Source organism: Culex quinquefasciatus, chromosome 3, assembly GCF_015732765.1.
Source record: "Culex quinquefasciatus strain JHB chromosome 3, VPISU_Cqui_1.0_pri_paternal, whole genome shotgun sequence".
Classification (NCBI taxonomy): Eukaryota; Metazoa; Arthropoda; class Insecta; order Diptera; family Culicidae; genus Culex; species Culex quinquefasciatus.
Window position 1 is genome coordinate 3,154,828 of NC_051863.1, and position 22,822 is coordinate 3,177,649.

The following is a 22,822-nucleotide window of genomic DNA, read 5'->3' on the forward strand; positions in this document are numbered from 1 at the left end:
TTTATCGGATAAATCTCGATTGCTTTTTCAAAAGGTCCTATGTACATAGCAAACTCTTGGCGCAATTATTGTTTTGAAAAAGTTATCTAGAAATACGACAAGTGCAGGAAAAATCAAGTTTTACAACAAGTTGCTTACAACATCTTTTGCAAACCAGAATAAACGCATTTTGAATGAAATTTTTGCAAACATCCATGTGTTAAATAAATTCACCGTTAAAATTAAAAATAATTTGAAAATTTTACTTATTGATACAAGTGCTAAAATGTTTAACTTTCTCAAAAAACGTTTGCAAAAAACATATTTTACAAATTATTTTTAAGTTACTACCGCCAACTAGGAATAAACAGTCTAAATAGGTAAGGAGATTTCAGAACAATAAATTAAAAAAATCGGTGTTCCGTGAAACTGTTTTGTTCTGTTCCTGTTTTAACCAAAGTAATTCAAAACATCATGCAAAAAAATACTAAATAGCTGTCTTAATTCGTTTAATTTGTCCTGATTTGCCCCACATACGAGTGCTTGATGAAACATATTTTTTTCACCTTTTAAATCAGTAATATAAGTAGATATATCAATCTTTTAAAAATATATAAAATCAAATATGAAATATTTAAAGCGCTAGGCATTTTGCAGATCGGTAAACTAAAATTTAAACAGTTTTCCCTAATAAACTAAATTAATGCTGATATATGCCGAATACAAATTATAATGCTATAAAATTATTATCGATTCTGATGTATTCAACTGTTCATATATTTCCACAACCAAATCAGAATTTCCAGACCAAAATTTGTTTTTTTTTTCGGGAATTCCCGGGACAAATTATTAAAAAAATCCCAGGATTCGGGAATTCCCGATTCTGGAAAAATCCCGGGATTTTCGTCCCGTGAATTCCCGGGATGGACGCACTAATTACAAGCCATAGTTTTGACATTTTTTTAAAAATAGTGTTCCTAAATGTCATTTACATTAGTTTAGTTGTATTGAAATCTTTGGTGTTCAAAAAATGTAAAATTCCATTTTTTTAATAAGCCCAAACATTTTCAATAAACAAACGCAGGCAAATGCATGTTAAATTGATTTTACCTGATTGCACTTGAATTTCCATTGAAATTTGAAATTGTGGGGATTAGGAATTCGGTTCAAAATGTCGTTTATTTGCATCACATTATACAAGAACCCTGAATCATTCAATATTTCATAGATTTGATTTCCGTTCCAGAAACATAGTGCCACGAATCGGTGCTAAATTCTAATCAAATCCTTTCCCAACCCTGCATTATGTATTTCAATCGATTATCTACAATTGAGACCATTCAATATTCATACCACTGCTGGATAACTCACTCCACTCTACTAGCCAAGGCAGTCTCGGCACTCTCTAATCGCATTCAGCACACCTGTGAGCATTGCCAATTGAACCCAACCAGAAAGCTCCTTTCACCTGCCACCTCCCACCCACAACTCAACTCATATTTAAATTAACAGAGTGTGAACTCAATCGCCGCCGCCGCCATAGTCATCACTGTCAGTAAATTAAGTTCTTCCCCCACCGCCACAAACAGGCTTTCTCTGTTATTGTTGCGATTAATTAATTAGCCGCCGTTAATTTCGCATTCAATCTGCGTGTATCATTTTCCACCTCATTAGGGGGGATCAATGCAATTGCGCCCCCAAACTCCGAACACCCACTCGAAAGGGGTTGATTGATATGTTTTTAAACGGTTCAATGCGATATTGGTTCGATCGCATTAAGCCGGCTTTTCATCTCATTTTCCACCGGAAGTGTAATCCTCTTTGGGCTGATACTTCCGATTTAATTACAGCAAGTACCCGCTTTGATTCGCTACACGGTTTGAGGATTTTCACCTGCAAAAACTTTTGCATAACAATATTCAGCAAACACATTCCACCCACTCTCGAAATGGACCGTGTGAATGCCATTTTCCGGCTGGTTTGGCACGGAAAATTGACACTCGAAGAAGAACCTGGCAAATTCTTGTGCCACCCTCGTGTTGTGTCGAGCAAGAATGCCTCAAATTCCTCAACTATCTCTTGCTTCCCTTTTTAGTCAGACTCTGCCGCGTTGAGACTGAGCTTAGACATTTTCGTCATTCCAGCGTCAAATTCTTTGCTCACACCAGCGACGAAAACGACTAGAATTTTGAATCTTCCCAAAACACCCTCCTTCAAAAGAGAGAAAATTAATTGTTTTGACTGGCACGACTGACTTGTGTCTGATGAAATTGTATTAAGACATGCTGACGGCGGTGGCGTAGAGAGTTGGGTGGTGAGACCAATAATCATCCCGTATTACTAACTTTACTATACACGAATAATGGTGGGAGAGTGTGTTTCGGTATTATGTTGCTGACAAACGGCCAACTTTCGGAACCATATCGACGGAAACTTGTTCGTTTCACTCGACATGAACTCAGGGCAAAGTTGTTGAGGAAACAAAAAGAGAGTTACCAACTGATGCTGTGTGTGCGAGCATCTGTGATAAATATAGGCACTTAGGAATGTTTACAAAACTCGAAAAATGCAATAACAATAAAAAGCAGCAAATGTGAAGAGGGGCCAACCAAAGCACGAACAATTCTGTGGGTAAATTTTGAGCATTCTCTGGCATGAAATGTCATGGAGTGTATGGAATAAATGAACCCACCAATTTTTTCTCGCTTGAATTCAGTTTAGTTATACTGAATTTTCAGCAAAAACAAAAAAAAAACGATGGTAAAACGCGTGAAAAAGCATGCACATCACTTCTGTGAGAAAAGTTACTTAATATTACACTCAGCATGTAATGTTTTTCTACACAAAAAAAAAGTTGCAACCGACGGGATTCAGACCCAGCTCCAACAGTGAAGACTGGCGCCTTAGTCCGCTCGGCTTTCAGACAGATGAAGTCTGAAAATAATAAACGCCTATATCTCACATTTTCACGTAAGATTCCCATACTGATGGGCTACATATTGCAGGGAGTAATGTTACATAAATTTTCATAAAATATTGCAAAAAATATTTTACGCCCAGGCATTTTACACGCCTTTTTGGACGGGCTTTCTGAAAAAAATACACTGAAACAAAAATACACGCCACATCAATGAGATTTTTTGATTTTTAAGTCTAAAACTTAAATTTAAAGGAAATAGCCTAAAATGTTACCAAAAGACTGACGAAAAATGCAGGATGGTATGTCTTTCCTAAAAAAATACAAAAATCATTTACTAAAACTGTATTTTTGAAAAGTGGTCTAAACGTCAAAATTTTTAAAAACCATTAGTGGGGATCGATTCTCCAGACAATTTTACATAAAAGTCTCCATATTGACCATTGTCCTATGTCCAATCCTTGGGAAGATACAGCGGTTTTAAAAATAAAAATGTTGAAAAAACGAGTTTTTTGGTGATTTTTGGCAATTTCTATATGACAGACTTGGTTTTCAGTCTCGTAAATATTTTTACCGGAAAGCTCGTCCAATTTCCCATAAGTTTGCCCTTGAAAGCTTTTTGATTTATATCGTTTTTATATTTACGTAAGCAATTTTACTGTCCTGGTTTCTACCACACTGAAAAAAAAATCTATTTTCAGTTATTAGCAATGCAATTAAGCTTATATCTGTAAGCCCATACATCCAAGCCCGTCCAATTCCCTACAAGTTTGTCTTTGACCACTTTTTGATACGACGCAACGGCTTCGAGATACAGTAATTTTTAAATTACAAAATACAAAAATATTTAAATACCTTACGCCCTTCTCAAATGTTATTTTCGAGTACTATTGGCTCCATATACACAAAAATGGCGACATAAACTTGGAAAAGTATTTGCAACGGCCCAACTTTTTCCGTTTTTTTTTTTTTTTTTTTGCTATTTGGCTTATACTTTGTGGGGGGTGTGCAGTTGTTTTGCAATCATTAGTTTCCAAATAGCTAAATATTGACGATTTTTTTATTTGGCTCCTATTTTTATAAATTTTAATTTAATTTTTGAAGTTTTTTGAAAAAAAAATTTTTTTTGGTTTTTCGGACAAATTTTAAAGGGCCCACATAAATATTGGAAAATATTTGCAACGGCCTATTTTGGTTCATGCTTCTGAATTGTTGTTCTGAAAATGCCTTCAAAACTGGAGATATTTTTTGATTTCTGTTTCCATAACGTTTTAATATTGTTACCAAGAAACCTATTTTATCAGTTTGTGATTCGAGCTTATTTTCCTTGAGAAAAACATGACATTTAGAGAGTATTTAAATAATCGTATTTATCAATGTTTTCAAAATATTTGTTAACTAAATTTTGAAACATTTAAAAATATGTGGAGTCGGAGTCGGAGCCAACAATTTGTTGAAAGCTGGAGTCGGAGTCTGAGTCGGCTAGAGTTGGTATGCCGGAGTTGGAGTCGGAGTCGGTTGGAGCTGAAAGCCGGAGTCGAAGTCGGCTGATCTCAGAAAGCCGGAGTCGGAGTCGTTTGAAACATGACCCGACTCCGCAGTCCTGTTTTTTTTAATCAACTTTGTTAAAAAAAGTGATTTAAATCAACAAAAAAAAAGGTTTTTTTTACAAATTTTGCTCCAAATGTGATTAGTGTAGCAAAAAATATATTTTCGAATGAAAAATAAATTTTAGATATTTTTTCTTTTACTAAAATTGAAAATTGAACCTAAAATTACTTGAAATATTGAACATTGGTCTTGAAAACCAAGCAACAATTTTGTAAGAATACTGTTCATTATAGTTGAAAATATATAAAAAATACATTGTTTGATTTAGCATTTGTCCAACGAAGAAGGTGTCAACGAAAATACCCTTTCGTGTGACTCACTAAATGGCCGTTGAAATACATCACGAAAGCATCAAATAAATAAAAAGGCAGAAACAACACAAAATCATAACGTGATTGCACTAATAATAATAGCTAATAATTGCGCCCAATAAAAGACCGGATCGTCACGCCATGTCGTCGTCAAAGGGTATAATCATGCCAGCCCACGACGTGTCCCCGAACCACCCCTTCTCGACCAAGCAGCAGGGGTAGCCAAAGTAAGAGAACGTGTCCAATATCTCAAAAGTATCGTAATAAATTTTATATGCGCAACTAAAACTGTTATGAGCAGCCACTCTAATTCACGATAAACACCACCACCCCCTCCCCTCCTCATTTTGTTGAGTTCGGTGAAAAGGGACTCACCATGTGGCAAAACGGGAATGTTTATTCTCTCGCCAGCCAGCCAGCAGTGTTAAATATGTATAGTTTCGCTCACATATTATGTACTGAAGGGAGGGGGAGGGAGGGTGAAGCGGGTTCCCCCTTGATAATTCAGCTCGACGAACAAAAAGCGAATAAATTCCGGATATTTAGTTACCCAAAACATTTGACGAACCGCAGCAAATCAAACTCATCGCCGAAATGCGGCAAATACTGACCGAAAATCAACAAATAGTTTGGTGTCTGTTTTGGGGAGGTCGACGGAAATGACCGGTAATAAAGAGGAAAATCAGTTGTGAAATACGTCACAATTTCCCTCAAATAAAATTGAAGAGAAATCAAAACCTTTAAGAAATTCTCAATTTCAACAAATTTTCACCCCAAGCCATTGCGAGGCCACCCTGTCTCGAGAAAGGGTGCAAAGGTCAAACGGACCCGTTTAGCATTTGGTGCCCCCTGGGCCACCCTGCCGGCCAAAACCGAACAGTTTATTGCTCACGACGACGACGACATGCCACACTCGGTGTTCGTTTACACTCAATCAATTTTCCTTTTTCCCTCACCAAACACACGTACTCACACACAGAGCACGCAATAACGACTTTGGTTCGTTCCAAGAAATTTCCGCCGCCGTCGACTGGCCAAAGTGTATCATTTCCAACGATTTTCCTCAACCCCGGCAATCGGCGGAAAATGAATGAAAAACTAGAGCAAACACAGACACTCACTTGGTGAGAAAATAAACTAAAATGGCAGACCGGCGGGTAGAAAGAAGCAAGGGGGAATGAGGGGCCAAACGGGCGAATAAAACAGGGCAGCGACAGGAGCGGCAAGAAGAGCGTATTTATCAACACTAATTAGATGAATCTCATATCCTCCCAATGTGGCGTGTCTTCCTGTTTGCGGGAGGGGAGGGCTCTTTTGATTTGGTCGTGCTTCGTTTGGGGGAGAATCTCGACCGGAAAATCGTGAGGCGAAAATATGTTTCTTCTTCATTGGTTCGATGAAATTCATCTTGCATCAACAGTTACTTCACTTACTATCAAAATGTAGTAGAAAAAACATTACGAAATATGTGGTTTATAAGGACAAATATTTAAGAATTAAAAAAAAAAACCTTTAAGAACACACTTAGATAACATTTAACCCTTAGGTTAACATTTTTCGGAAAATTTGCAAAATGCCTTGAAAAAAAAAAAAACCAATATGCGAGCAGGAATCGTCTAGCATTTCCAAGGAATATATATTTGAACTTGATAATATTACATTTTTTATGTCAGAAAAATGTACAATTTTGCCTCTGAAAGTGTGTAACTTTACCATTTTTGTAGTGTTATGTCACATTTTCTGTATATATTGAGATTAAATTACATCATAAAAGACACCTTCTAATTTTAAATAATTGTTTACTGTGTAGGTTTACTATATTTTTTTCCCTAGAAAATTGAATGTTTTTAAATGAAAAAAATTGAGCTTGAAATTTAACTACAACCTTAAGCCGATCAAATTATTAAATAATAAAAAAAAAAACAGAAGTTTTCGAAACTTAATCCTTATCTAAACAGATTTTTGTGGGTTCGAAATAGTCTCTTAGATCGTTCACTAACTTAAAAGTAATGAAAAAAAAACCAAAAATATTCCTTTAAACCTAGTGTATTTTTCAATGTATCATATGGTTTAATTGCACCTTCACGAAGGTAAGATATTATACTATTTTCAAAGGGCTTTTGTGTTTTTTTTGTGTAAGGATTTTTGTTTTTAATAAAAAAAGAACATCTTTGCGTTATTTCATTGAATTTACATCGCTGAATTGAAAAGTTTCTCATCGAAGAAAGACTAGAAAATCAAAAATGATCAAAAATCAAATTAACATAAGCATTTTTAGACCCACCTCCACATATAGATATCGACTCAGCATAAAAAACTGAACAACTTTAAGTGTGTGTGAATAGTGATAATAAAGTAGTTTGGTCAACCCTCTACTGTCCAATTTTTTTTCGGAAATTTTTATTTTCCCCGTGTTGAGGAGGTCATTTTGAGCAACTTTTGCTCTACGAAAAAAATCACTTCACTTGTTTTATGTTTTTCTTGTTTTATTTTTGAGTATTTTAATTTACATTTATCTTGTTTTGTTTATCATTGTTTTTGGTAGTATTTGGCATTTTCAATCACTTTGTATCATTATTTTGTGTAAAGATTTTTGTTTTTAATTAAAAAAAGGAACATCTTTGCGTTATTTAATTGAGTTTACATCGCTGAATTGAGTTTCTCATCGAAGAAAGATTAGAAAATCAAAAATGATCAAAAATCAAATTAATATAAGCATTTTAATTAGACCTCCTAGACCCACCTCCACGTATAGATATCGACTCAGCATAAAATCTGAACAACTTTAAGTGTGTGTGAATAGTGATAATAAAGAAGTTTGGTTAACCCTCTACTGCCCACATTTTTTTCGGAAATTTTTATTTTCCCCGTGTTGAGGAGGCCATTTTGAGCAACTTTTGCTCTACGAAAAAAATCACTTCACTTGTTTTATGTTTCTTGTTTTATTTTTGAGTATTTTAATTTACATTTATCTTGTTTTGTTTATCATTGTTTTTGGTAGTATTTGGCATTTTCAACCACTTTGTATCATTACATTTTGCCTTTCTTATTTTCTCATGTTTTCACTTTTTCCGTTTTTTCTTGTTTTTCACATTTTCTGCTCTAGCCCTTTTAGGCCTGAATTTTCAAAAAACTATTTTTTTGTTAATCAAGGGAAAATGATTCTGAGGACCGTACGAAAATTATAGGCTACTTTAGAAAATTTTGATTTTTGGGTCATATATGACCCATCAGGTCTGAAAGGGCTAGAATGGTACAATTATAACTTAAATTGTAGAAAGATGGGTAGCGGCATAGACTGTGGCACTAATAAAATTACTGCATACTTCTTTTTACTTAAAATATAAGAAAATGTTAGTGAAAAACACAGCCAAAGTTGACCCTTTAAAAATTACCCTTTTTAAAGAATTGGCAAAGTCACATAAAACTAATCAAACTTCCAACCCAAAAATTTTCTAAAAATTTAAGTGTTCTTCTTTCCAATGTATTTTAAAGATCCAAAATTGGTTGAAAAATTGATTTTTGGCGTTTTTTTTAGAGGCGGGGTTGGGTTGTAGAGGGTTAAGTACTTCAAAAAACTTCAAAAATTATGCTTAGAAAACGGTTTTGAGCTAAGTCAGGAAGTTTCATAATGGAATGGTTTTTGTGAGAACACCAACGAATAATCATGATTGTAGTAAATATATTATTTAATTTATTGCTGTCTTTTTATTTCATCACACTTCAGTCATTTTTTTTTTTTTCAAAATATCAAATAAACCATAATACATCAGCTTACTTTTCTGTACCAAAAATAACAGAATTAAATAGTAACCCACTTTAAAAAAAATGCTGATTTTCAGCACCGTAATGGATGCTGAAAAGTTGAACTTTTCAGCACTTGTTTGGAAAAGTTATACTACTCATTTTTTTTAATTTAAGCGATTCATGGACATGTGGGTCTCGTGGCGCAGGGGTAGCGGCTTCGGCTGCCGATCCCGATGATGCTATGAGACGCGGGTTCGATTCCCGCCTTATCCACTGAGCTTCTATCGGATGGTGAAGTAAAACGTCGGTCCCGGTTTCTCCTGTCTCGTCAGAGGCGCTGGAGCAGAAATCCCACGTTAGAGGAAGGCCATGCCCCGGGGGGCGTAGTGCCAATAGTTTCGTTTTTTTTTTCGGACAAAATGCATGGAAATTTTTCTTTTAATTTTGTCCAAATGGTGTTTTAGAATTGCAAAAAACGTTGCATGGAACTTGCTGCAAAACTTGATTTTTTCATCACTCGTCGTATTTATCCAACTCGGTGAACCTCGTTGGATAAATGTACGACTCGTGCGACAAAAATCTTCTTTTTGCAACTTGTTGCATAACCTACTATTTCGATCTGTGGTCTCAAAATTTAAAATTTGCAAAAAAGTTTAAACATGCACTATTTTATCAAAAATACAAAAAATAATTTTATATAATGTATTTTGAATAGTTAACAATCAATTGTACATGTTTTTAAATGGAAATTTTAATTTTTACCAATTTTTTTGTTCTCTTATTTTGTGGGTAATTTTTGTAGGGAGAAGAAGGGGACAAAAATAGAAAATAACATTTGCAATGGCTTTAATGAAAATTGCTCAAAATTCAATAAATTTTTAAAAGTGTTTAAATTTTAATATTTAATTTTGTAGATTTCTAAGCTTATCTGGAAAGAATTATTTTTTTACATATAACACTTCACCCCAAATCCTCCTCGTGTTACACTTTTGTATTCCATCTCCCTTACAAAACGGTGTGCGCTACACCAGCGTTTACACCCCTGAACGGATAATTTCGGGTTTAGCTATCCGGTTCAACCCATCGGTGCTTCGCTTCACAACCTTCACACATAATAGTCCTTGGATTGCTATTGTCCCGCCCCTCTGTTGCCAGTACTAGGGTAGTAAAACTGTGTCCTTTTGTGTTATTACTCTCAAGTTGCGGTTGTAAAACGTGTGCTTTGTGTGTGCGTGCCAACTTGCGTTATTCTCACCCGGCAGGTAATAATTATGTGATCAATTATACAAATTCCCTCTACTTCTTGCTGCCGCTGCTTGTTTTTGCAGCTTGCTTGGATGGTTTGCTTACCGGGAACCGGAATCGGCGTGTGAATGTTTGTCAATCCTCGGGGTAACCATTCCATTGTGACTGCGGCCTGTTTTTTTTCGATTGTGTGTAATCCGAGTTGAAATTTTTCACTTTATTTTTTTTTTAGCTTCACTTCTCTGAGTAAATCACTTTGCATCCATTTTGAATTTTCTTATTTTTTGTGGTTTAAGATTTTTCCAACTTTTTCACTGCACTTTACCCCAAATCTTTTTTTCTAATGTAATCACAAACGCAACCTTATTTACACCGTGAAAACGGAGCGAGAGGGAGCGATGTCGTTGACAAACTCACTTTACCACCAACACCACCCCATCGTGGGCGTAGTACAGTAGGGTGGGGTGGGGACCTCGACTAAGTGGTTGTTGAAGCGGCACAAAAGCGATTTTCACCGGAGTGAATAATTCAGTTGACTTGCTCGCGCCGCGACGAGGGAGTTTGAGTATTCTCTCGTCGTCGTCGTCGTCGTGGTTGTTCTTCTCACCGCAAGGGCGCGCTTTTCTCCTGGTTTCTGTGTGAAGAGGGTACGAAAAACCTCACAAATTCCTCAGCTCGCAGGATCCTTTGCGGAAATCCCTGTGGAGAGCGGGGGGTCGTCGATTTGTCACGAAGTAGATTACGATCGCTTTTTATCGCTTTTTCTTTTCTCTTCACGAAATTCTCCTCCTCCTCGAGCTGGTCCTCAAATATCCACCGACAATTGTTAAGGTGAAATCGATCCCCTTGCGACGAAGGAAAAACCACTTGAAGTGTGCGCTCAAGTGGAGAATGCGGTCGAAATTTTGAGCATATTTTCCACGTTTTTATTCCGTTCAAGAGCCACACACAGCCAGCAATATCCTTCCTTCTTTATTTATGCGAAACACGGTATCCTTTCTTCCTCGTGCCCCCTTAACTTAAGGGGTGCACACGCACTCACACTACCCCACTGAACCACCCTAATCACCAATACAACGCGCCAAAAGTGCAACAGACTCTTGGTCTTGGAGAAACTCTCACTCGAACTCTCTCGCTCGCTCGCGAGAGCCGATTCCCCTCAACACAACACCCGGAAAGGACGAATCTCTCTGAACGGTCCGGGACGACTCCGGGATTTAGCGCAAGGGTTCCTTTCACGACAGCTGCCACTGAGACACTGCCGACGCCGCCGAAACTAGAGCGGCGACGACTTGAGGAGCGACCAACGGCGTCGTCGTCGTCGTCGTTCGGCTCTTTGGCGGCGGCCATCATGGCTTGGAAGGTAGTTGAGTTTGGGAGAGCAGGCATGAAGCACGGGTAGGCAGACACACATACGGGACTGGGTGCTGTTTTTATTATTTTTCGGGTGGTGTTGATGTTGCACACACTACCAAGAACGAGGAGGAGGACCGGGAGATGCACGATTTTTTATCGCCCTTTTCTCGGAGCATTATGGTCACGAAAATACGCGCGGAGAGAAGTGGATCTCCTCTGGCAGATACCACAGCAGCAGCGTCACACCACCAGATGTGATCCCGGATAATAGGGGGTTTAGGGTGGTTCGAACTGCATGTTTTACAATCGTTCAAAATATTTATTTTTAAATTTTCATCTTTTTTATGTGTTTATTAAGGTAATATTAATTACTCCTTCCAAAACATAATTTTTACTGAGCGTTATGTTAATGATCGTAATCTGAAACATTTTCCAAGCAATTTTCAATATTACGCCCTTTTAAAACGTTAGTCTTGATTTGAAAATTTTGAAAATATTGTTTTCGAAAAGATCGGAAAATTTCACGAATGTTCCATAATTTAACATTGAAAATCGGACCATTAGTTGCTGAGATATCGAAATTGAAAAATGGTGGGCTGTTTGGGTGAGACTTAGAAAACATCAATTTTCCTGTTTTTAAACCTTTGCATTGCAATATCTCAGCAACTAAGGGTCCTATCAACAAAATCCGAAGAAGCAAAATATAGAGAATTTTCTCAGCTATTCAAAAAAAATTTTTTTTAAGTGTGCAAACATGTGCGCTAATTTAAAAAAATGAAAAACTGCGACTATTTTCAAAAAAGTCACCTAATTATGGATTTAACTTGAAAACGGTGCACTTTATCAAAATTTCACTGAAGTACTTTTTGATTGCAAATTTAATTTTACATTGAAAAATGAACTTGAAAAATTTTTGCGACCAATATTTCGAATTTTTGAAAAAATCTGTATTGATTCAAAAAATCATAACTCGGTCAAAGAATATTTGCCCATTCTGGAAATTTCTGAAAAGTTGGCATTTGATGTCCTCTAAAACATATCAAAAAATAAAAAAAATAAAAATAGTGTTTTTTTGCAAATCAAGTTTTAGTGATATAAAGTTAAATAAAAAATCACCAATTTTTTTTTACTGTGTATCATTTTTTTCCAGTGTAGCCCGTATCCATACATACAACTTTGCCGAAGACACCAAATCGATCAAAAAATTCCTTCAAAAGATATAGATTTTTGAATTTTCATACATCATTTTTGTATGGACAGCTGCCAAATTTGTATGGAAAATTATATGGACAAACTAATGATGCAAAATGGCTTCTTTGGGCATACCGAAGGCACCGAAAAAGTTTCAGTCGGATTAAAAAATACAAAAATTAAAATTGAAGAAAAAAGACCGATTTCGTAGAGAATTACTCAACATTGAAAAATGCCTTTTCTCATTATTTCATTAACGCCATTTTGACATTTCAAGCTGTAGGCTACTTCCTATCAAGAAGGGCCACGATGTAAGTTTTTCAAAATTGATTTAAAAATCAATTTTAAACCCTTTGTGCCCGAACAAAAGGTCATTATGGTCAGACAAATTAGGTTTATCGTTGTGAATAATAATATCAGCAATCAAAGAATAATTTTATGACTGAAAATTTGTATATCCGAGGTGACATTTGTTCTGGAGACTTCGGATAATTGAGTCTGGACTGTGTTTTACCAAAAATTAGGGTTACAGAAAAAACGTTACTTAATCCACCTGTAGGTGGTTGGTGCCTTCCTCACATAGTAATGTAATCAAAAATAAAAATAATTCACTCAAATCAGACAATTTTCCCGTTTACTCATTTCTGAGTATTGCCGCTTTAGCTCTTATTTTTGACGTGGTAAAAAAGTGTACTTTTGATTCTCAGTGTAAAAGTTACGATCCACAACTTTTCTGTAGGAACGGGCGGAAAGAGAACGGTTTCAAATTATGATCCACTTTGTTTACTGTTTTGCTGTCAAAAAGGATTCATCAAAAACAACTCGAATTTTATTTTCCAGCTTATTTGAATCGAACTTGCGCCAACTTGGTAAGTTTTTTTTTACAAAGTATGATTTTTCTTTTTAATTTTCAATATTTCTTTTAATTTTATTTATAGTGCTACCCGTCCTTTGGAATTGCAAAATTCAAGAATTTCTTCGGACATCCAACAACCTGAACAACGAGAGGGGTTTCGAGAGATGACCAACGCGTACTCTAGCTCGGACATGATTCCTTCGGTGTACGCCGAAAACGTTGACTTCAGGTACACCTGACCATCTGCTACAGGAAGACGACTCCCGTTGTGTAAGACTCGGAGATGAAGTACCGTTTTGTTGATCACCATCTCAATAAGCATCCTGCATGCGATTCCGGGAACCTTCGACACCAAACCTTCGAGCACTAAAAGGCACAGCTGAAGCGTATTGTAGACCTAGCCGTGGGCTCCGTCGGCGACCAATCACAGCGGCGATGTTTCATCTCGATTTGGCCGGTCCAAGATTGTCGTCAATGTGTGGGAAATGGAGCAATAAAAATAATTGTTCTTAACTAGAGACCCGGCAGAGTCTTAACTGTATCGTGGAATGTGCAAACAAATAAATGTGAATAGTTCTTATTTGATTTTCATTTTTTAAATCCTTTTTGGAAGTATTCGATTGCGTTTTTTTTTTATTTTTAGGTGGAAAAAATCTTGAGAATTGGCTTTTTCCATGAGTTACTAGAACAAACAAGATCCAGACATGATGGAATCGGACAATTTTGTATCAAAATACAACTTAAATGTTTATATCTTTTGATAGGCTTGCCAAATTTTCAATCTTTATGATTTAGTAGAAAGGTCTTACGATTATGCGTCCAATGATAGCTCGCATGACCTATCTGGGTAACATTTTCGTCAAAATATATGATATTCGGACTAAAAAAAATGTGTAATTAACATTTAAATGCTCATAACTTTTAATAGGGTTGTCAGATCTTTGATCCTTTTGGCTCATTAGAAAGGTCTTTTGAATTTCCATCCAATGATAGCTTGCATGGACTAGCAGTCATTTTCGTCAAAATATGTGAGATGCGGCAATAAAAAAAAGTTTAATAAACATTTAAATGCTCATAACTTTTGATATGGTTGACAGATCTTCAATCTTTTGGGCTCGTTGGAAAGGTTAATATTTGAGATCCGGCCTCTGAAATGTGTACAAATGACACTTAAGTGCTCATAACTTTTGATAGGGTTATCAGATCTTCAATGTTTTGGGCTCATTAGAAAGGTCTTTCAATTATCCAACTAGCAACGAGTCGCATAATGGACCCGCCTAACATGTTCATCGAAATATTTGAAATCCGGCCCCTGAAATGTGTTCAAATGACACTTAATTGCTCATAACTTTTGATAGGGTTATCAGATCTTCAATGTTTTGGGCTTGTTGGAAAGGTCTTTTGATTACCTATCCAACGATGGGTAGCATGATAGATCCGGACAACTTTTTCATCAAAATATTTGAGATCCGGCCTCTGAAATGTGTACAAATGACACTTAATTGCTCATAACTTTTGATAGGGTTATCAGATCTTTAATGTTTTGGGCTCATTAGAAAGGTCTTTGAAATACCTTTCTAAAAATGTATGATCAGACGGGTTTTCTTACAAAAACCACCCTTTTACAATCTTTCAAACTTTATCCAGAATCGTTTTTAGCATAACTTTTGAAATACTTAACAAAACTTCATAATAGTTAATATAGGTCTTGTGGGACCCTAAGACGGATCGAATGAGACCAGAACGGCCCAAATCGGTTCAGCCAGTCCGGAGATAATCGAGTGCATTTTTTTCGGTGCACGGACTTACAGACATACACACGCACAGACATTTGCTCAGAATTTGATTCTGAGTCGATAGGTATACGTGAAGGTAGGTCTACGAGGTCGAATTAAGAAATTCATTTTTCGAGTGATTTTATAGCCTTTCCTCAGTAAGGTGAGGAAGGCAAAAATCGGAAGAAAACTAGGACTTGTTATTGTTTTGTACTGACTTTGCTAATTTTGAACCAAATCAGTGAAGAATTCTGGAGTTTTTTTAAGGTCCAATAAACCAAATTTCCAGTTTTTGCTTTTTGAGTGTTTTTGAAACCGCCTTGAGAACACCCAAAAAGCAAAATCTGAAAATTTGGTTTAAAAAAACTCAAGAGTTGTATTGAAAATTTGAATAAAATGTAGTAAGTAAAGTATTTTTCAAATTCTGCCAAACGTTGTTATCACTGCCCAGACTTAAATTTTCCGAAGTTCGGTTTTCTGAAAGTTTTTAAGATCTTCGGATAATCGAGACATGGAAACAACATTTTTTTTTTCGCATTTCAAAAAATCGCACAGAGCCACCCTACCCCAATCAGGAGGAGTCAAATTTTGGACTAAGCCCGTCGTGGTGCGGTTGGCATCAGCAGGTCGATCCATATCGCCAGCACCGCGAACGAACATCAGACCAACGAAGATGTCAACCACTAGCTCTTCCTCGTTGTCGACAGGAGCAGCATCCTGCATCGTCATCATCATCATGTGGTGCGGCGGTGTGTGGCCTTGTGGCTTCCCGTTTCGTTTAGTTGTGGGCAAAACATGATGATGTCGATAAATAAAGGACGACGACTCTCTACTACAACACCCGGTTGCACACGTATACACTAGAGTTCAGTCCTCAGTTATGTCGCGTGTGTGTGTGTGTGTATCTTTGTCGTTCGTAACCGTTGTTGACGGTGTAGATGGGATGTGCTGTTGTTGTTGCAGAAGGTGGAAATCATTTTCCACACCCTCTGATAGTGTACAGTGGTCCTTAGTTTAAGAAACAGTACATAACTTTTCGTGCTGTTTTTTTTTTAATTTTTGGAAACAACAACTTACAAATAGCTATCTATACAATTTGAGGAATTAGGGCTGGCAAAAATGTCTAATGTATTCCAGACTCGATTATCCGAAGTTCGGTTATCCGAAGGTTTGTATCTTCGGATAAACGCATCACGAACAAAAAAAAATCTTTGAATTTTTTTAACATTAAATTCGAGTTGGTGAGTCGAGTTTTGTGACCCCATTTTAGTCGAATTTTAATATTTATTTGGTTATAAAATAACAAAATATATTTATTAAATATTTCATCACCGCCATTTTGGCCGCCATCTTGGATTGAAAATTTTTGAACCACTTTAGCGTAGTTTGGGGTTCATGCTTAAAGCTCGACAATTATAACTAAGCCAACAAACATTTTTTTTCGTGATTCGATTAACCGAAGTGCAATTTTATAAATATTAGGCCTTCGGATCGGATCGGATTCGGATCGTGTCTGGACTGTACCCCATTTTAATCAAATTTGAATAATTTATTTTTATTTATATAGTGATTTCGGAAGAGTTTCAGCATTTTAAGAATTTTAATTGCATTTGTTTAATTTTTTTTTAAATTAACAGTTATAATTACGTATATAAAAAAATATATGAAAATTTCAAATTTTCGAGGATCACTGTCCCTCTGACGAGTGGGGTTACACAGCAGCAAGCCTGTGATGATAGGGCACATTGTGGGTGCCTTTTGATACTGCTGGATGCCACCGTCGAAAATGTGTACTCGTTAGTTAGGTTGGATGGGCACAAAAAGTCGGTGCCGGTAACCGACATTCTCACCGGGGATAAAATGTGTGAACATTGAACCAACCAACGTCAAAATCGACCACACGAGGGGTGAACCGATGGTTTGTATAGAAGAAAAATATTTAGTTTTTTGAGGAAATTTTAAGATAATAAATGCAACTTACAACTTTAATTTAAGACATGTTATAAAATGCAAATTTGAAGTTAAAATATTTTTCAAAGAAACAATTAAGGAAATGCCCGGTACTCCATCGACATTGTGACGCCCCTCGTTCATACGTGCAGGATCCCTGGTGTGGCGGATAAGCCATCACCGTTCAACAGCTTATAGAACTTTCCTTAATTCCCCCTGTTGGTAGCAACATTGTAACGGCATCTTGCCAAAAACCGGAAAACAACGCGGGATGTGATACTGGAGAGTGAGAGAAGGAGGAGAGATTGTGCCAGAGGTTAACAGAGGGGAAACAATTTAATAAACTCGTGTTTAGGGTAAATTGGAATACTTCCATCTGTGCACAAACCACTTCGTGCCCAAATAACTCATCCTGCTAATTCACCTTAAACGAATCTCTCCCCCATCGACCCCACTTTCCTCGGTTTTGCCAGCATCCAGTCGATGTCGTCGTGAGATGAATTCTCAATACATTCTCACACACAGTCACATCAGCGACGAACTGACTTCGGGTTTTCCACCAATTTTCCAATTTTCGTCAACAAACTCTCGCTCTCCGACTCTCTCTCTTTTGTTCTACCATGTACTCTGCAGTACACGAAGCTGGAGAGTCAACATTGTGAAAAGCCACTCGGGCTCTTCCACCCACACACTCTCTCTCTCCCTCTCTTTCGCAATTTTCCTTCGCTAGTACATAGAGCTGTGCGTCTGTCTCGTTCACTCCCACAAATCCGCAACTAGAGAAGGGGGGAAGGAGGCAGGGTTCACGTTCCGCTCGGATCAACTTCATCATCATCCGGTGTATCGGTCGGCAATCGACTTACAAGTGTTTGATGTAGTTCCTCTTTTTCCGCTTCTTTTCACACAATCCACCCTTCCTCCTCCTCAATCCGTTTTTCCCGGTGCCGAGAACCACATCTGAACTTCGATTTTCCGGAAGCTCTCTCTTTCTCCTTCGCGCTCACTCCCTCTCACTCACTCGTTCTAGCCACAAAAGTGTAATCAGAGTTGGCGAGCAAGGTTGAACGAAACGCATCGAGGTGACGCTGCTCGGTGTGTGCTTTGAGAGTTTTCATTTGATTTTTTTTTTCCCTTCCCTGCTCTCTAGGTCTTTGCTTTTGCCTCCTCCCACCCTTCCAGAATGATGGGTTTCAAAGGCACGCTCAAGTGGAAGCACCGTCAAAGGGGGGGCAAGTGGGGTGATATTTTCAGTTTAAAATTATCACACCGAAACTTAAAAAAAAAGAAGCAAAAAAAGTGCAAAGTTTTTTGTGATGTCGGTTATGTGTAACATAACTACCTGCACCTTTTTATGTTACTAATTTTAGCCCTATTCTATAATCTCTAATCATTATCTTTTCCATAATTAAAATCATTTTCAAACCAAAAAAATTACACAAGAGTTTAGTGAAATCCTAAAACCTAAGATTTTATGACCTTATTGAGAAATGTCAACGCAAACTTCACTTAACTAATTTAATTTAAAAAATACGATTTTTTAAAATAAAAGTCACTCTCCCACTTTTCAAACCCTTTTTAACTCCGTAAATAAAAAATGGTTGCAAATTTTATAGAAAATAAGAATTTTACCACGTTTTTTCCAATGGGCAACGAGGGATGGATTTGACATTTTTAACTGGCTCAAACTTTTTGGGGGCCTTTCCTATTATCAAAGAAGCCATTTTGTGCCAGGTCAAATTTCAATATTGCCCGTTTGAAATGTTAGAGTTGATTCCAAAATCTTAAAAATATTTTTTTAAGAATGCGTTCGAATATTTCACAAATGAACATTGAAAATAGGACCATTAGTTTCTGAAATATTAGTACTAGAAAATAATAGGCCGTTTAGATAAGACTTAAAAAACTTCAATTACAATCTGTTACTTCATTGTTATTGTTACATTGTCCATGAAGCAATTTTATTGGATATTTTCTCAATTTTTCGAAAAAAATCAATCACTATTTTCAAAAATCAAATAAACTGGAATGTATCAATTAAAACTATACTTTAAGTGGTTATATCATGAAAACGGTGCACTTTTTAAACAATCTTCAAAGTACTTTTCTGCCCCTGTGCGCATAAACGTCCCATATTTGCGGTGGGCAAAACAGCTCCTTTTTAGGAGCCGCTCATTTTCGCTCACTCATAAAAAAGGGTGGCTCTTTGGAACGGCTCTTTTGCTCTTTTATTTTATATTGAGAAAATACTCTGCGAACTCTTTTCTTTATTCTGATTTAATCGATAGTCTATAAAGGGGGGAAGATTTTTTTTTTCATTATATCATGAGCTGTTTTTTTTTTTTTGGTAGAATTTTCCATGTTGACCATTTTGAAACGCTAAAATTTGTAGTCGAGTAAAACTTCAATGTATCTTTACGATCAATTGTGCAATGAAAAGTTTTTTAATTTGTTTAGAAAATCATTCCCTTTTGGTGTAATTTAAAAAGAAAACTAGGAATCAGATATGTATATAGAACGAAATATGTCGATTCAGCTCTCAGAATATCGCGATATAGCCCTTATTTAACCGGTCGTTTTTTGTACTAAAGTACTTGAAAAACTATACCGTAGGACAATGCTGACAAATTTCGCATTTATTTATAAGCGTTGGAAAATTTTAAACTATATTTTCAAATTTTAAAATAAATTTTATGCTGCAAATTGTTGAAAATTAAATGAATAAACATAAAAATATACTCTAGTTTGAAAATCATTCCATCTTGGAACGGTGTGGAAACGGTTCTTTGTAAAGCCATGGTTCGTTTGCTCTTTTTAGTGAACCGACTCTTAGAATCGCGAATCGCTCTTGTTTTGCCCACCTCTATCCCATATACATTTCCATCACTTTTGCTTTTTGCTTGCTTTGCGTTTTTTCTCAACTTGCTGTTTTTGCTTATAGGACATTTATGCTAACATGGTGAGTTTTCGATTACAAATAAGATTTTACATTAAATAGTTAAGTCTAAAAAAATATTGGAGTTAGATTTCTATTTTTCCAAACAACTTTCTTAAAAAGGGGTTTAACTCGACTACAATTTTTTTTATTCATGATTAGAGCTCAAAAACGGCAAAAAAATAAAAAAAAGTCATTGAATATCTACAACTTTACAAAACATTTAGAATATTTTCGTATCATTTTATATGCAGCAATTCCCCACGAAAACAGCATGATTTGAAAAAAAAAGTTCTCGATCGGGCTCAAAAATTTTGGGGGTTTCTTCGCCGAAATAATTAGACCCGTATTTTTTCGTTTGGCCATTAGGGTGACCTACGCCGTGTTAGGGTGGTCCGAAAAATGGCAATTTTCGTCGATTTTCTCAAAAAACCACTTTTTTCAAAAAATCATACCTCCGCGTCATTTCATCCGATTTTAGCTGTCTTAGACGCAAAAGAAAGGTGATTAGTTTGGCTATTTACAGGGTGACCACTCAAATTCCATTTTCAAATTCCCGACTTTTTCCCGACTTTTTTCCAGACTTTTCGAGAATGCTCAAATAATAGACATTTCTTATCTAAAGAATGATTTCAAACAAAAAACTTTCTATAAGAACAGTCAATATTAACAGCGAAAAAAAAATCACAATGAATTTAAAAAAATCCAAATATAGGTTTTTTTTTGTAAATACAAAAACTAAACAATAAATTAAAAAAAAACACTTCTATAATGGAATTTCATTATTAAGATTCAGAGTAGAAACAAAAACAATTTGTCTTTGAAAAAATAATCGAAAGTTCAACAATACTTATAACTTCCATGTTATTTTTTAAATTGACAAACGTATAGTTTTTGATACTTCGTTTCAACTGAGAATGACAAAAAGTTAAAGATAACTGAACTTATAATTGCGTTCCTATTTTTTCAAAACTGCATCATATTTTAAATCAAAGAATGATTGAAACATAATTGCTGTTATTATTCATTCAAAGGATTTAGAAAAATGTCAAGGAATTCATAAAAAAAAAGTTATTGATAAGTTCCCTTTTTAATTTTGTTATTTTCGATATTAAATTTTCTAATCAATTTTAATTTATCTAGTGGTCAGTATTTAACTTTTTTTCAATGAAAATTAAGTTAATTTTATGTTTTCCCACTTATTTTAAGCAAAATAATTGAAGAAACAATTTTTCAGAACAATTTTGCAATAACTAAAAACTTCTTGGATTATTTTTTTTTGCAATTTCAATATTTTCTATATGTTTCCAAAACGTAAAAAAGTTTTTCAATTTTGGATTTTATTCGATATTTAAGTTTTCCAAGAACTGAAAATCTATTTACCCATACTCACAAAAAAAAAGTTCAAGGGCAACATTTGGAAAAAAAAAATATTTTAAATTACTAAATAAATTTAGTTAAACAATTAAAAATATTCACCAAAAAAAACCGGTGACAAACTCAAGTTGGAATCTGTTACCAAATATCCAATTATGTGACAAAATGAAATAGAAGCGTAATTCTAAGCTGGCCATTAGGCTCTATTTTTATATTAGTTTTTCATTAACTTTACCTCTTGTTTGATGAACAAAAATTAAAGCAATCATTTGATTCATAAAAAATATTATGAAAATCTGTGTCAAAGACTCCAATATTCATTAAGATTTTGAATGCCTTTGAAAGCTCTTCTATACTCAAATATATTGAAATAGTGAAAAGAACCTTAAATTTAAAGTAAGTTACTAAAGCAGAAATGAGTGAATTCAATTTGAAAATTTTACAAAATATTACAAAATTACTCAAGAGTTAAAAAATAATTTTCAATCAAGTATGCTCAGAATTCCCGACTTTTCCCGACTTTTTGACAAAAAATCATAAATTCCCGACTTTTTCCCGATTTTTGGCGGATTTTGGCGAATTCCCGACTTTTTCCCGACTTTCCCGATTTCCCGACTTGAGTGGCCACCCTGAAATTATTTAAGAAAAATAGTAAAAAGTTTCAAAAATCTAGCTTTACATATGAGAAGGTCGTATGAAAACTTAATATGCTGTTTTGAAGGTCTCGGGACGAAAGAGCCTATGTATCAAAATTTTGATTTTTTTCTATTTTCTCCTCTTGATTAGAGTCGATAAACATTCTTTTTTAATCGTGGTCTTGACATGCCATTAAAATTAAAAAAAAAAATCTAATTTTATCCAAATAATTTTATTCTTGGTAAACCATGAAATATGATAAGCTACTGAAATTATTTTTCATATTTAATTTTTATAGCATTCAGGTTTTTTTATGTTTTGTGTTCTACAAATTAGAAAATAAGCATAAATACTTTTTTTCTATGAAGAAATTCAGCTTTCTCACTAAAATCACTGTTGTTGTTTTTCTTTAATTTAAATGTTTATTACAAAACATTTTAGGTTATAAGTTTTAAATGTGATTACGGGTTTTGATTGATATTTTTCGGTGATTACGAAAAATATCAATCAAAACCCGTAATCACAAAAAAAATAACGGTGATCGAAAATCGTCCAAAGTTTTGAATGTAGTATCATAAAATAGATTTATTTGCTTGACACAAAACACAAGTTTACCCAACACCGCCCATCGCACCACAATCTCCATTGGACCGTGAAAAGAAGGGATCCGTGTGCTGACACAACGGATCGATGCAACATGATGTGCCCCACGGATGCTGCTGTCGAACTTTGCTGATGCTTTGGAAAAAATTTAACTACACTTTCCACCGACGACGCTTTTTCTTCCAACTCCCAACTCGTCAAACTGTGTGTGTGAGAGAGAGAGGGAAAGCCCAACCAGGTCGAAAAAGTGTGTGTGAGTGAGCGAAAGGGCAAACACGAGGAAATTGCCCCGAGCATCGGAGGAATTGATTTAAAATGATCTAGCCTGCGGTTGAC

General features: G+C 35.6%; 1 protein-coding gene and 1 long non-coding RNA gene across 4 annotated transcripts in view; one reads left to right on the forward strand and one right to left on the reverse strand.

The window, feature by feature from the left end:
• Positions 1–22,822, reverse strand: part of LOC6038993 — a 140,688-nt gene that overhangs the window by 20,464 nt on the left and 97,402 nt on the right. The gene's annotated exons all lie outside the window — the stretch shown is intronic.
• LOC119769611 lies at positions 13,024–13,791 on the forward strand. The gene is made up of 2 exons (XR_005278449.1): positions 13,024–13,226; positions 13,296–13,791. It is a non-coding gene; the product is annotated as an uncharacterized LOC119769611 (long non-coding RNA).